Source organism: Culex quinquefasciatus, chromosome 3 (assembly GCF_015732765.1).
Source record: "Culex quinquefasciatus strain JHB chromosome 3, VPISU_Cqui_1.0_pri_paternal, whole genome shotgun sequence".
Taxonomy (NCBI): Eukaryota; Metazoa; Arthropoda; class Insecta; order Diptera; family Culicidae; genus Culex; species Culex quinquefasciatus.
This window is the reverse complement of record NC_051863.1, coordinates 2046796-2062301: the sequence shown is the minus strand read 5'-3', so window position 1 is coordinate 2062301 and position 15506 is coordinate 2046796. Positions and strand designations below refer to the sequence as shown.

The following is a 15506-nucleotide window of genomic DNA, read 5'->3' as shown; positions in this document are numbered from 1 at the left end:
AGTATAAAAATCAGCCTGTTGAACTGAAATTCTGCGTTGATTTGGCTGTCAACCTGGTTTGTTTTGAATATTTTCCAAAAATTCAGCTGAAAACTCAAGGCAACCTTTGACAACGGCCAAAAATTTGTTCTGCGGTTGTCATACGACCATTATCTTGCGCTCGTATCACCGCGCGTGAACTCTAATTATTAACGCCCGCAGTAATAATATATATTTCCTCAATATACCAACACCGCCATTTTGGTCGCCATCTTGGATAACAAATCTTAATTACTTTAAAGTAATGTAAGGGTGATATTCGAGCTCAACAATCTAAAATGAATTACGAGAAATAAATATTTGTTTAGTGGTTCAATTACCCGAAGTGAAATTTTTCCGAGGCCTTTGGATTATCGAGTCTGGAGTCTGGATTTTCGTGATTTTCGTTTCGTAAAACAACTAACCAATTTAAATTCTCTTTAGAATAAATGTTTTTTTTTTAGAATGAACGCTGCACATAAAAATAATTTGCCTCGATTTTTTTTTTAAATTTATGTATGCTAAGAATTGTGTGTAGAACAAAACATTACAGATAACATGAGTACATACAAATGTCTTCTATAAGTTAACGAGAAGTTATCCCATGTTTGGATGTAACCAGAAATCATGTTTGCCCATCAATCACAAAACAATCTATTCTAAGTGCAGCCTAAGCAGAAAAATCGTATCCCATGACAGATACCTGCTCATGATGTCCCCTATTTTTTTGTTCTTCCAGGGAATACACCAATAGTTACCAAGGGCATTTTCCAGGAATCTTCCTCCCAAGGAGTCATAAATTGCTCCCGCTCTCCCATCAATCTTCCAGCCAATTTCATTTTCAATCCCGCCGGCTGCTCTGCCGTGGCAAACCACAGCGCTACCCACCATCAACCACCACCCACCACAGGAAAAAGCAAATACCAGTGTGGCATTGGGTTGGTGGTGGCGAATTCGCAAAAGGCAAATTCAGGCCCGTTATTTACATCCCGATGGCGGGTGTGTCCAAAAACCCACACCACAACCTTCTTCCCAGGCCGCCACCGTCAAGACCCATAAATCGTTTGTTGTGGTGATAAACCACAGCCCGTGCCCGTCTTGTGGGTGGTGAGGTGGGGCTGTGGAGGAGGATTCTCTAAACATGAGGATAGATTATGTTTGAAGGGGGAGCGGTGGGAAGTTAGGGTGATTGTGTGTCATTGATACATTTAGATTTTTAGATCAGTAAACCATCTGTTTTCAAAATTAATTGTCATTTTTGGAAAAGTTCTTGTTGAAAAATAAAAACAATAAAAAGATCTTAGATATTCTTCAACTTGATTTCTTAAAATCTTTTTTTAACATAGTGTAAAGAACTTAGTTTTAAGCTTTTTTTAATAAAAAAAATTGGAAAATTATTTATTTTCAGTAATGATGCTAAATAAAAATAATTTGCTTTAAAAGAACCTTGAATTTTTCAACCAAAAGACCCAATACAAAAAGTATCACCCTATTCACACTGGGACAAATATTTACCCACGCGACGTGTCCTTCTTGAAAGAGAGATGGGGCAAATGACTTTCCTAGAGAATTTTCTAATTTTCCCAGCCTCCCAGCAATTGTATTGGCATTTAAGTGCTCAGAAGTGCGTATAATAAATTAGATTAACGCGTCCCTCCAATGGCAAATAGCGTAAAGAATATGACAAATAAATTGAAACAAATTGAGTCGTAATCGAGAGGTACAATCGAAATGGGCGGGAAAACTTTTTTTCGCAACACGAAGGGGAAAACGCGAGATTGTGTAAGCGATAGTGTGCCGCACTGAAGTGAGTGATGGCGGAAAAATATAGTCTTGTTTGTTGTCTGTGGGGGAGGAAAAAAAAGAGGAAGACATCTTCGCTAGTTGGTGAATATTTAATGACCCACATCGTAGAAGGACGACCAAAGGAATGCTTTTATCATAATTGAGAGTATCCATCATTATCACCCCATATCGTCGAGCTTCATTGCTGCACGTGGGCGGAGGAGATCCTAACACGTGTCAACCCCCGCCCAAAACGAGGTGCTAATAAAAGAAAAGTGCGTCACTCAATCTACTCATCCTGTTTACCATTTCAAAGGGACGCTTGAGCGTGGAAAAACTCATCTTTATGCATCCACAGGAAAAGCCCATTTTCTTCCATTCAGCATAAAGACTAAAGAGGCTCTCCCTAATGAATATTTTAGCGCCATAATATTTTCCTAGTGAAATCAGTGAGCCGGAATGCGTGTGACCTTTTTTGTTGCTGCTCCTCGAAACAAAAAAACCAAGGCACTAAAGGTCGTCACGGTTAAGCCGGTTTCTCCGAGTGGGGGCGGAAATTTGATGCCAAAGCTCGGGATAAATCTGCATGAAATGGGTAAGGTAAGGAGGCTGTTTGAAATTCTTGAAATAATTAAATTTAACGCTCACCTTCCCGGGAATGATATTCAGGATTGTCCCGTTTTTTTTTAAACTCGCAGGGGATTAACAGCGAATAATTTCAAGGATATGCTTGACTTGGATGAAGGATTTTTAGGGTTGGTTAGGTCTTAAGCAAGGTCGTCAAACGAGGCATAATATCACCACTTGGAATATGTAATGATTTTTTAGGTTTCCAACCAACAACATCTACGTTAATTCTGCCCAAAATGCACGTTTGACAAGATAGCACGATAACAGCAATATTATAAACTTTCTGGAAAGCAATAGTTTTACTTAGCTGTTCTTCTTTTTAACTTCCTCACCTCACTGAGTAAAAGCTATAAAATCACTCGAAAATTGAAATTCTTAATTTATCCTCCTAGACCCACCTTCACGTATACATATCGACTCAGAATCAAATTCTGAGCAAATGTCTGTGTGTGTGGTGGGATGTTGATCAAAAATTTGCACTGGGTTATCTCGGCACTGGCTCAACCGATTTTGTCTGTTTTGGTCTCATTCGATCCGTCTTGGGGTCCCATAAGTCACTATCAAAAATTATAAAGTTTAGTTAAGCACTTCAAAAGTTATGCTTAAAAACGAACAAAAGTCCGGAAGATCTTCAAAAGATTGAAGATCTGACAACCCTATCAAAAGTTATGAGCACTTAAGTGTTATTTATGCACTTTTCAGAAGCCGAATCTCAGATATTTCGATGAAAACGTTGTCTGGATCTATCATGCGAACTATAATTGGATAGGTTATCAAAAGACCTTTCCAACGAGTTCAAAAGATTGAAGATCTGGCAACCCTATCAAAAGTTAGAAGAACATAAGTGCCCTGAAATATGAAGATCTGACTATCCAATAGGGTGGCTCGATATGATCGATTTTACAGAACAGGCATTTTCCACCCTGTAGATGAGCCACCCTGTCTTCGAACCATGTCAAAATTGCTTGGAATAAGTAGCTTAACAACTTTTCCTGAGGCACCAACGCTTTGAAAGGTCACCAGTAGAAGTTAGGGCTTGGTTGACACCCTGTAGGTGTGTCACCCTGCATGTCAATAATTTTGAATAAAAGACACATTCATATACAACAATTTTTTTCAAAGACACCATTTTGTTAGGTTGCTTCCTTATTACGCAAAAAAATAAGATTCCGAAATATCTACCGAAGTACTGGCAGTGTTGGCAAGAAATATAATTTTCTGCACTTATTTTGAAATGCCTCTTTTAAAAACTTTGTATATTTTTCCAGAAGCAAGATAGGACCATACCTTCTTCGGGAAAGTTTTAGAGGACATTCGGGACTATACTTCTACGGTGTTAGTTTTTAAATTGAGTGAAAATGAAAATAATAAAAATTAAATTGTAAAAAGAGGGTTTTCCCATACAAATTTGAATCGCTTTGCGGAAAGCAGGGTCAAACTCAATCGCTCTCAAATTTTGGGGGGTTGTTTGGGGGCCCAAATATTATCGGAAAATGTCTATTCTGATTGAATTACCCGGGCAGACGGTAATAACAAAATTCATACCATTTCAATAACAAATACTGTTAAAATAACAAAAAGTGTTATGGATTCTTCTTGAAAAATCCATTTTTGTATAAGAGTTGAATAACGGTTTATGTTATCATAATAAAATTAGTTATTGGTCTGATTTTGATTGACAACTTGGGAATAACATGTTTTGTTTTGGAAAAATAAAACCAACTGTTATTGGCATGATCGGATTAGTTGTTAAAATAACAAAAAATAATAACAAAGATTTGTTCGAAGAATAACTAAAACTGTTATTAGTCTGTTATTAAAAAAACAATCGAATAACAAAAAAATCATAACGACAATTCTTGTTATAAATAACAAAAAATGTTATAGGCCTAGTATTTTCAAATATCAAAAAATGTTATTCCAAAGTTATTACCGTCTGCTCGGGTAGTTGAAATTTCCCATACAACTTCAAGCCACCCTACTACTCAATCTAATGGTATGAATAATATGTCAAATTGATAGAACACTGGAAGTTCCGCCCTTTTGTGTCTATTTTGGATATCATTACCCTTTAAATGTGCCTTCCTCAACCTCAACAACCACATTAGGGTGGATTAAGTAACGTTTTTTAAATTGCAACATACAAAAACTTACAACAAAAAATCTATTTGCAAATATCAAACAACTTTATTCTATCCTACGGCTTTATTTATAATCATTTATCTTGATAGTTTTCCAAATGGTCCTTTGTTTTCATCAACCATTTCACTCAAAGAGCGCAACAAAATTAATCTCAACCGAGGTCCGTCCGGGATCAACCAACGCGGGATTATCTATCAGCATAAAAGTTGTGTACCAATTGTCTTTGGCTAAACTTTGATCATTTCTCCTCCTGCCAAATAAAAAAAGACCCCTCGCCAACAGAAAGAAAGAAAAGTGCATCTCCAGCAAGTCCCATTTCATTTGCATTCCCGGAACAGCTTGTGTCGTTTACAAATGGTCATCATTTCCACGCCATGAAACTATCTAGAATCTGCTGGAAAAGCAGCATCAGAGACGGCAGAAAGTTTTACATTTTCTCAATTTCTCAAACGCAAGAAAGAAAAAACAATTCAAATAACATCCGGTGACCATTCTTTCGAGGGAAAAAAGTTCAACTCGGTGACGGTGTCCCCCACAGATTCTTGCACTGCACAATATTTTTTCTTTGTCTCCCACGGCTGAAAAATCTATGTTTGTTTGTCGGTTGCACACCGGTGTGTGAGTGTGTGTGAGTGGGAAATTGTTCCCGGGGAAAACTTTTCCCGCCAGGAAAAGTGCTGCTTTATGGATGCGAATAATCGGTTAAAGGCACAATAGCCAGCGAAAAAAGTTGCTGTGCTGATATTTCAAAGAAAGTCTTTGGATCGAGAAGGCAAGCAAAAGGAAGAATTTAATTTATGCGCTTACTAACCCTATTTATTTCCAAAGTAGAAGAAAGCAGTTTTGAAAGTGACCATCTTTGGTATTTTCCAGATCCATCACAGAAAGGGAAAAAACAGCGCAGAGTGGTCATCGGGAAAATATATCAATTCAAAGCTTTTCCCTTCCGAAAAAAAACAGATTGCCGGCAGCGTATCGGAGAACAGCTGAATCTGCGTCCAGACGAATTTTCCAGACGGCTAGAGATTGGACTAAAAGCGAGAACCAAACGCCATTCATTTTAAAAACGAAGGGGAAATCCATCGCTTTTACAAAGTTTTCCTCCTTTAAAACAATAAGCCAAATGAGTCCGCATGGTTGGAGGAAAAATAAAACAAGAGGCAAAAAAATCTTTGATAGCGAAGGAAAATTGTTCGCCAATCTCACTCTAGGAAACAATAACACAAAAGAAAGCCCCACCGAAAGTCGTCCAGTCGTCGTGTACAAGTCGAATCCAAATCTACGCAGTTTCCACCAAAGAAAAGGGGGGAGGGAAAAGATTTTTTCCTTTTTTCATCTCTCTCTCTCTCTCTCTCTCTCTCTCTCTCTCTCTCTCTCTCTCTCTCTCTCTCTCTCTTGTAGACAATACAAAAATCTCCCCCGCACTCAACTGTTGGATTTTAAAATTTATGGAGCTAGATTGTAACGGTTGATTGCGTGCAGCACGGATGAATTAAATGCTTCTGGCAGAATCTGGCCCGGCTGCCTGGAAGGTTACTGGAAACGGAAGCGAAAGATTTCCTTTCTTTTGTGCGAGTTTGTTCGGATGTAGGAAATAAAAGTTGCTGTTTTTATTAACTTTAAGCCCTTTCTGCATTATTGGTTTAGGTACTTTTAATGATTTGGAAATTATGAACAAATTGGAATCAACTCGTACTAAAATGGATAAATTAAAAAAAAAAACAAAAATGCAAAAATACATAAATACAAAAATACAAAAATACAAAAATACAAAAATACAAAAATACAAAAATACAAAAATACAAAAATACAAAAATACAAAAATACAAAAATACAAAAATACAAAAATACAAAAATACAAAAATACAAAAATACAAAAATACAAAAATACAAAAATAAAATACAAAAATACAAAAATACAAAATACAAAAATACAAAAATACAAAATACAAAAATACAAAAATACAAAATACAAAAATACAAAATACAAAAATACAAAATACAAAAATACAAAATACAAAAATACAAAATACAAAAATACAAAATACAAAAATACAAAAATACAAAATACAAAATACAAAATACAAAATACAAAAATACAAAAATACAAAAATACAAAAATACAAAAATACAAAAATACAAAAATACAAAATACAAAAATACAAAAATACAAAAATACAAAAATACAAAAATACAAAATACAAAAATACAAAAATACAAAAATACAAAAATACAAAAATACAAAAATACAAAAATACAAAATACAAAAATACAAAAATACAAAAATACAAAAATACAAAAATACAAAATACAAAAATACAAAAATACAAAAATACAAAAATACAAAAATACAAAAATACAAAATACAAAAATACAAAAATACAAAAATACAAAATACAAAAATACAAAATACAAAAATACAAAAATACAAAAATACAAAAATACAAAAATACAAAAATACAAAATACAAAAATACAAAAATACAAAATACAAAAATACAAAATACAAAAATACAAAAATACAAAAATACAAAAAACAAAAATACAAAAATACAAAAATACAAAAATACAAAAATACAAAATACAAAATACAAAATACAAAAATAAAATACAAAATACAAAAATACAAAATAAAATACAAAAATACAAAATACAAAAATACAAAAATACAAAAATACAAAATACAAAATACAAAATACAAAAATACAAAAATACAAAAATACAAAATACAAAAATACAAAATACAAAATACAAAAATACAAAAATACAAAATACAAAAATACAAAATACAAAATACAAAAATACAAAATACAAAATACAAAAATACAAAAATACAAAAATACAAAAATACAAAAATACAAAAATACAAAAATACAAAAATACAAAAATACAAAAATACAAAAATACAAAAATACAAAAATACAAAAATACAAAAATACAAAAATACAAAAATACAAAAATACAAAAATACAAAATACAAAAATACAAAAATACAAAAATACAAAAATACAAAAATACAAAATACAAAAATACAAAATACAAAATACAAAAATACAAAATACAAAAATACAAAAATACAAAAATACAAAAAATACAAAAATACAAAAATACAAAAATACAAAATACAAAAATACAAAATACAAAAATAAAAATACAAAAATACAAAATACAAAAATACAAAAATACAAAAATACAAAAATACAAAAATACAAAATACAAAAATACAAAATACAAAATACAAAAATACAAAAATACAAAATACAAAAATACAAAAATACAAAAATACAAAAATACAAAAATACAAAATACAAAAATACAAAAATACAAAAATACAAAAATACAAAAATACAAAAATACAAAAATACAAAAATACAAAAATACAAAAATACAAAAATACAAAAATACAAAAAATACAAAAATACAAAATACAAAAATACAAAAATACAAAATAAAAAATACAAAAACAAAAATACAAAAATACAAAATACAAAAATACAAAATACAAAATACAAAAATACAAAAATACAAAAATACAAAAATACAAAAATACAAAAATACAAAAATACAAAAATACAAAAATACAAAAATACAAAAATACAAAAATACAAAAATACAAAATACAAAAATACAAAAATACAAAAATACAAAATACAAAAATACAAAAATACAAAAATACAAAAATACAAAAATACAAAAATACAAAAATACAAAAATACAAAAATACAAAAATACAAAAATACAAAAATACAAAAATACAAAAATACAAAAATACAAAAATACAAAAATACAAAAATACAAAAAAAAACAAAAATACAAAAATACAACATAAAATTGGTTCTTTGTTGGTGTATATGTTAGGCAAAACGAGTTGATGTTATTGAGATTTTAAAATTTGAATTAATGAGCAATTCTCTACGAAATCGGTCTTTTTTCTTCAATTTTAATTTTTGTATTTTTTAATCCGACTGAAACTTTTTTGGTGCCTTCGGTATGCCCAAAGAAGCCATTTTGCATCATTAGTTTGTCCATATAATTTTCCATACAAATTTGGCAGCTGTCCATACAAAAATGATGTATGAAAATTCAAAAATCTGTATCTTTTGAAGGAATTTTTGATCGATTTGGTGTCTTCGGCAAAGTTGTAGGTATGGATACGGACTACACTGGAAAAAATAATACACGGTAAAAAAATTTGGTGATTTTTATTTAACTTTTATCACTAAAACTTGATTTACAAAAAAACACTATTTTTAATTTTTTATTTTTGATATGTTTTAGAGGACATAAAATGCCAACTTTTCAGAAATTTCCAGGTTGTGCAAAAATCATTGACCGAGTTATGAATTTTTAATCAATACTGATTTTTCAAAAAATCGAAATTTTGGTCGTAAAATTTTCAACTTCATTTTCGATGTAAAATCAAATTTGCAATCAAAAAGTACTTTAGTGAAATTTTGATAAAGTGCACCGTTTTCAAGTTATAGCCATATTTAAGTGACTTTTTGAAAATAGTCGCAGTTTTTCATTTTTAAATTAGTGCACATGTTTGCCCAGTTTTGAAAAAATATTTTTGAAAAGCTGAGAAAATTCTCTATATTTTGCTTATTCGGACTTTGTTGATACGACCTTTAGTTGCTGAGATATTGCAATGCAAGGTTTAAAAACAGGAAAATTGATGATTTCTAAGTTTCACCCAAACAACCCACCATTTTCTATCGTCAATATCTCAGCAACTAATGGTCCGATTTTCAATGTTAATATATGAAACAATTGTGAAATTTTCCGATCTTTTCGAAAAAAATATTTTCAAAATTTTCAAATCAAGACTAACATTTTAAAAGGGCGTAATATTGAATGTTTGGCCTTTTTGAAATGTTAGTCTTGATTTGAAAATTTTGAAAATATTTTTTTCGAAAAGATCGGAAAATTTCACAAATGTTTCATATATTAACATTGAAAATCGGACCATTAGTTGCTAAGATATTGACGATAGAAAATGGTGGGTTGTTTGGGTGAGACTTAGAAATCATCAATTTTCCTGTTTTTAAACCTTTGCATTGCAATATCTCAGCAACTAAAGGTCGTATCAACAAAGTCCGAATAAGCAAAATATAGAAAATTTTCTCAGCTTTTCAAAAATATTTTTTTCAAAACTGGGCAAACATGTGCACTAATTTTAAAAAATGAAAAACTGCGACTATTTTCAAAAAGTCACTTAAATATGGCTATAACTTGAAAACGGTGCACTTTATCAAAATTTCACTAAAGTACTTTTTGATTGCAAATTTAATTTTACATCGAAAATGAAGTTGAAAAATTTTACGACCAAAATTTCGATTTTTGAAAAATCAGTATTGATTAAAAATTCATAACTCGGTCAATGATTTTTGCACAACCTGAAATTTCTGAAAAGTTGGCATTTTATGTCCTCTAAAACATATCAAAAATAAAAAATTAAAAATAGTGTTTTTTGTAAATCAAGTTTTAGTGACAAAAGTTAAATAAAAAATCACCAAATTTTTTTACCGTGTATTATTTTTTCTAGTGTAGTCCGTATCCATACCTACAACTTTGCCGAAGACACCAAATCGATCAAAAATTCCTTCAAAAGATACAGATTTTGAATTTTCATACATCATTTTTGTATGGACAGCTGCCAAATTTGTATGGAAAATTATATGGACAAACTAATGATGCAAAATGGCTTCTTTGGGCATACCGAAGGCACCAAAAAAGTTTCAGTCGGATTAAAAAATACAAAAAAAATCGAATGACCGAAATCCTAGAGAACTGCTCTAATATAATTTAAAAGCTGTGCTATCTTCGAGCTAAATTTTGATTGTGATTTTTTTTAAGTTTAAAATCATGCCAACTGTTACATCATTTCCCTATTAGCAATTTCTTCCAACCAAGGTGGCAAAAGGCAAGACGTGACCCGGATTGCAATCCAAGAAACAATTATATCCACCAAAAACGTAAAAAGACCATTCATTCTGACCGACCAACCGTGCCATCGTACGGTGGTGGGTCGGAAAGGTTAAAACCACGTGTCAAGCAGTGGAACAAGTCAAAGGACAGACCGGGCGAGATGTGGGGTTGGCAAAAGTCACCCCCAGACAGCATGCAGTCATTTGTGACTTATTTCACTCGCTTTCTCTCTGCGAGGTGGAAAAATTCTCGGGGAAAAACCTCTGGCAGTACCGGTGTGGTGTGGCGCTGCCCTAATTGATTCAATTGTCTTTGATTTAATTTTTCGGAAAAAGTGAAAATTTCTTTGGTACTTTTGGGGCCCTTGGGGGAGAAACGTGTAACAGTTCAGGTGAGGACGATACTTTTTACAAGTTCGAGCAAATTGGTTCACAGTCAATTACGGGAGCGTTTTTCCGCAGAATAAAGGAATTTGGGCTTCTTTTGATTTTGTTTAGAGGAGAAATTGCTCGTTTGAAGAAAAATCGCTGGCAGCGATTCTAAAGTAATTCAATCAGACTTTGGCACTTACCTTTTTTATTGAATGATACAACTTTAAGGGTTGTTTAATATGTATCAAATTTATAGCAAAAATATGGCATGTTCCAACATTACCTAAAATGTAAACTCCAAAATTTGAACAGTGTTTCAAAAATATAAAGAAAATATGGTAGATTGTGTATATGAACTAGAAAAATATGCATTTTCTCAAGCAAAATAAGCTCAAGGCTAATTTTTTCAAATGATTTTGTCTCAATATTTATTTGATAAAGTTTTGCTTATCACATAAATTATGTCTTGTTTTCTTTATTGGACTCGTCATCCGCCTGTTGCAATTTACTGCAACATTTTCCAAAATCCCATTGCGGTGTCCCTCGTTTAGGAATTAGTCTCTAAACCGATTAGCATGAACTAATTCCACAATCGCATATAAGCAGCATGTTTCGACAAGCATCGCCTGCTATGTCGACGTATGGGAAATTTCAACAACGACCCCGACATTGGATCTGTGAATTGTCCTGGTGCAGCCCTGTTTGCTCCAATGGGGTAAACCGCCCCACACTGGGAAATGTGTTTGTTTCTTTCTGCATCCAAACCCACCCCCCGAAAAAACAGCTCTTCGAAAGGATATATGAGGCGCCCGGTTTCAACGGTTCAGCCCCAAATCGCACCAGTGTCATAAATAATATCCCGCTCTATTGTGGCTGTTGTGTAAACAAATTTCCGCAAACGTTTCTTCCGTCGGGACACGGGACTTGGGATGGTTGCCAATCAACGGGATGCAGTTTTTGGAATTGGCATCGTCGTCTTCTCGACAGAGCCAGTTTAAGCTGAGCTGTTGCGGTCAAGCTTGTCTAAACATTTTATACGGAAAACTGTTCACACCTCCTTGGAGGATGCAACCAGCCAGAGGAGCGGGGAAAAAAGTTGCCGAGGTTATAAATGGGACCTAATCAACGACAGACGTAAATCATGGTTGCGGGAGCTCTGGTGTGTGGTGTCTCGTCCTGTGATGATGCTTTCAGCGAAATTTTTTTTGTCTAAGGTTGAGTGAGGAGAATTCGTGGAATTGATTTAAAAAAGGTAAATTGGATGAGCATAAGTCGAGTTTTTTTTTAAGTGAAGTGAAATAACATTTAATGAATCTTATGTCAAACACCAACATTAAAGACATTTATATATCTCCCAAAAAAAAAAAAAAAAAAAGAACATCACTACAGAATTAGGAATAGCTAACTCAAATAACTCGAAATAATGAATTTTATCTCACATATTCAAGCGACTGGCACCCAAATTTAGAAGTTGGATTGCTTTTTAATTCGAATGAGACACAACAACGACGATTCTCGTGTTGTTAAAACTGAACAGCTGGGAATCGAGAGTTGCATTATTGCAATTCGTCGCCATCGTGCTAACTTGTCGTACGTGCATTTTGGGCCAAATTGAGTTAAGAACGCCATTTTGTGCAGCTTACAATGCCTCACCTTTTGACCTTCACAGATCCCCAAGATTCGATTCCAATCCTGAGATATTCAACAAAAACCGAAAAAACTCCGTGCATTTTTGTCACTTTACATATGAAAGTAGTTTCAATCTTGTCGTGCTATCTTGTCACTCCATGAAAATTGATGTAAGTGCGACAAAAGGCCAAAGGGATTTCAGGCCAGGAAAGTCAGGATGCGTTTGACGCACGTAAAAGCTAGACTACCGTAAACATTTGTAATTATAACTCGGGACTCCAGCAACCAACTTCAACCAAACTTCGGGACAATGCACAGAATGGTCAGCCAAACAAAAAGTGTTTGTTATTGTTTACATTGCGTGCACTCGTTTTTGTATATTCAAGGTCAAACATTAAAACGCGTTTTTCTCGGAACGTCAAAATGGCGGGTGCGACAAGATAGCACGACGACGTCGAATTGCTGATTAAACCAGGGATCTCGAAAAATATGAATTTAGAACGGGAATTCGAAATTTTTGTCCCTCTATTTTTTAAATTCGCCCAAAACAATCTTGCAGTATTGCATTTTCATTGAAAAAACTTTGATTGTAAACTGTTTAGAATATTTGTATAACATTTATTGATGCATTCATTAACAAAAATCAAGTTTTTTTTCAGTACAGCGCATTGATTTTGAAATTCATTAAAGCTGTTGATAGTATTTTTCAAAATTTATGTGGTATAACACACAATATCAAAAAAGCAGTTTTTTTCATATTTTTAATTAAATTAAACTGATTTCAACTAAAAACAAATTAACATACATTTTCCTGAAATTATACACAATTTTAGTACCTAAGGGTTTTAACATATTTTTAACAAATGAATATATTTGTAATTAAAAGATACCACAAAAGATCTTTTGCCAAACAAATTTTTGTATTTTTTTAAAAGCTGAATATCAAACTGAAAACAATTTGAAATGCATTTTTCTTCATTTATAATCATATTTAACTTGTTTTGGCTTAATCAAAAATATTTTGAATTGTGTTTCCGCAAAAACTAAAAATTTCACAAAAAAATCGCTGATACTTTTTTTGAAAACAAAAGATTGCAAAATAACTGGAATCTAAAAATAAATATTGAAACCATTGCTGGTAATTTCAGTTTTATTTTGCTCCAATCCTCTTTGACTTAGCAATTGTACCTACTGTTGTTAAACATTTCACAACCATTGCTAGATTATTTTTTATGGGTTTTATAAGCTTTGGAGATTCCATATGTAGATTTCATTAGTAGTAGTTTCATATTTTTTACGTTTTTTTGCCCCCTTTCCTCGGCTACGGTCGATGACAAAGGACATTAACTTTGAAAAATATTTGCAACGGACTAAGGAATTTTTTAAAGCTAGGACAAACTTTATTTCAAGTGTTTGTCCCCGGCTCTGGTCGAATTCAAGAGAGGAGGGGGGAGAATTTCAAGCTGAGTATCACAAAATACTTTGAGCTGATTTACAGTTATCCAACTATAATAAATTTAAAAAATATCAATATATGAATAAAAACATTTTTCTGACCTTTTACGTTTGGTATACAAAAAAAATAATAATAAAAGTCTTTGCATAACTAAGCGTTGTACATAATGCCAATCAATTTTACAAGTTTTTCAATAAAAATCCAAATGTGAGTTAAAAATAATTATAAACTAGAGGGGAATGAAGTTTACGGTCCCCAGAACAACGTGTACTTTGAACTTTCCAAAAATATTCGGACTGGACCGAATGGTTTTTCTTCAAAGTTTGTATGGAGAATTAGGGTGGTTCGTCGCTGTTGTATACAAGCAACAAATTTCATGCAATATGTAGGAGTAGCGAACAGCACTAATTGGGTCCTTAAGCCCTAAGTCAATTTTTATTTACAACGGTTAAAACACGATTAAAAACCATTTCTGATAACTTTTTTTCATTTAATGCAAAATGCAATTGACAAGATAACATTTTTTCAATGGATCAATTATGGTCTCCTTCGAACGAGCTGACCTTTTCTGTCAAGAAGGAACGCGAGGTTAATTTTTTAAAATTGATTTAAAAATTCATTTTAAACTATTTGTGGTCGTTCCAATATTTTGATAAGAAGTTGTATTGACAAAGTTGTACATCGGAAAAAGTTTCGTCCTGATTCAGTTGTAGGCTTTTTATCCAAAGGTTTTGACGTGATTATTGGTGGTTTAGCTACATACCTTTGAAGCAATAGAAGTTTTAACTTTGCTCATTTTGTATTCTTTTTGGATTAACTAGAACGTCAGCAAATACGATTACAGTATGTATTTCTGAAACACTACCTGTGTTTTCTTCGTGAATTTAACGTTAGAATATACTTTAAATTCAGCATTTCGTAAACAATCAAACTTCTGATCACACTTCCAAAGCTCACATGTTTTCAGTTGATAACGTTCGAAAGACTCACATTTTTCCTTTCAACCGAGGGGTATGACACCAGCTCCGAAACGTCACCCACACAACGCTCCAAAAATTTATTCCCCTCAAAGTGTGCGTGCAAGCGCACCACCGCGTTGATGTTGCTGCAGGTGTCAGTCACACACAACACGCGCGCGATGCAAAACAAAACGTCAAAACGACCGCGGATTCTTCTCACGCTCTCTCTTTCCCGCTCTCGCGAGTTTTGCCCGTGCTTCAGCGCGGGGAGAGGAGAACCGCGAGTTTGGCGCGACTCCCAACCAGTGCATGTTTTCCAGTTGCGGGCAGTGGTCGCGTTTTGTGTGTGCTTTTTTTGTTGTTGGTTGGAGGAAGAGCCCTGTTTTGGTAGGGTAGCGCGTGCTATTGTCGTCCGCGAGAGGGAGATTTTGCTGGCAGGGGTGTGTGTTGGTGCTTTCTCACGTGCGTGAGAGAGAAAAGTTGTGCTCTCTCGGAGCGAAAGTGACGGTTTGGTGGTGTTTGTGTGGGTTGTGCGGTCGTGTGTTGATTACAATTGCCGATTGTCACACTCCAGTGAATAGACGTATCC

General features: G+C 33.1%; 1 protein-coding gene across 2 annotated transcripts in view; it reads left to right on the top strand.

Annotated features, from left to right (window-relative positions):
- The first annotated feature begins 15127 nt into the window (after window positions 1-15127).
- LOC6040515 (uncharacterized protein CG43867) overlaps window positions 15128-15506 on the top strand; it is a 308521-nt gene continuing 308142 nt past the window's right edge. Inside the window, exon 1 of one of the 2 annotated variants that reach the window (XM_038263956.1) lies at window positions 15128-15304. The gene's annotated coding sequence lies outside the window, so the exon portion shown is untranslated. Of the gene's footprint in view, window positions 15358-15506 lie in introns of both variants that reach the window. The other variant, XM_038263957.1, reaches the window with a different exon arrangement.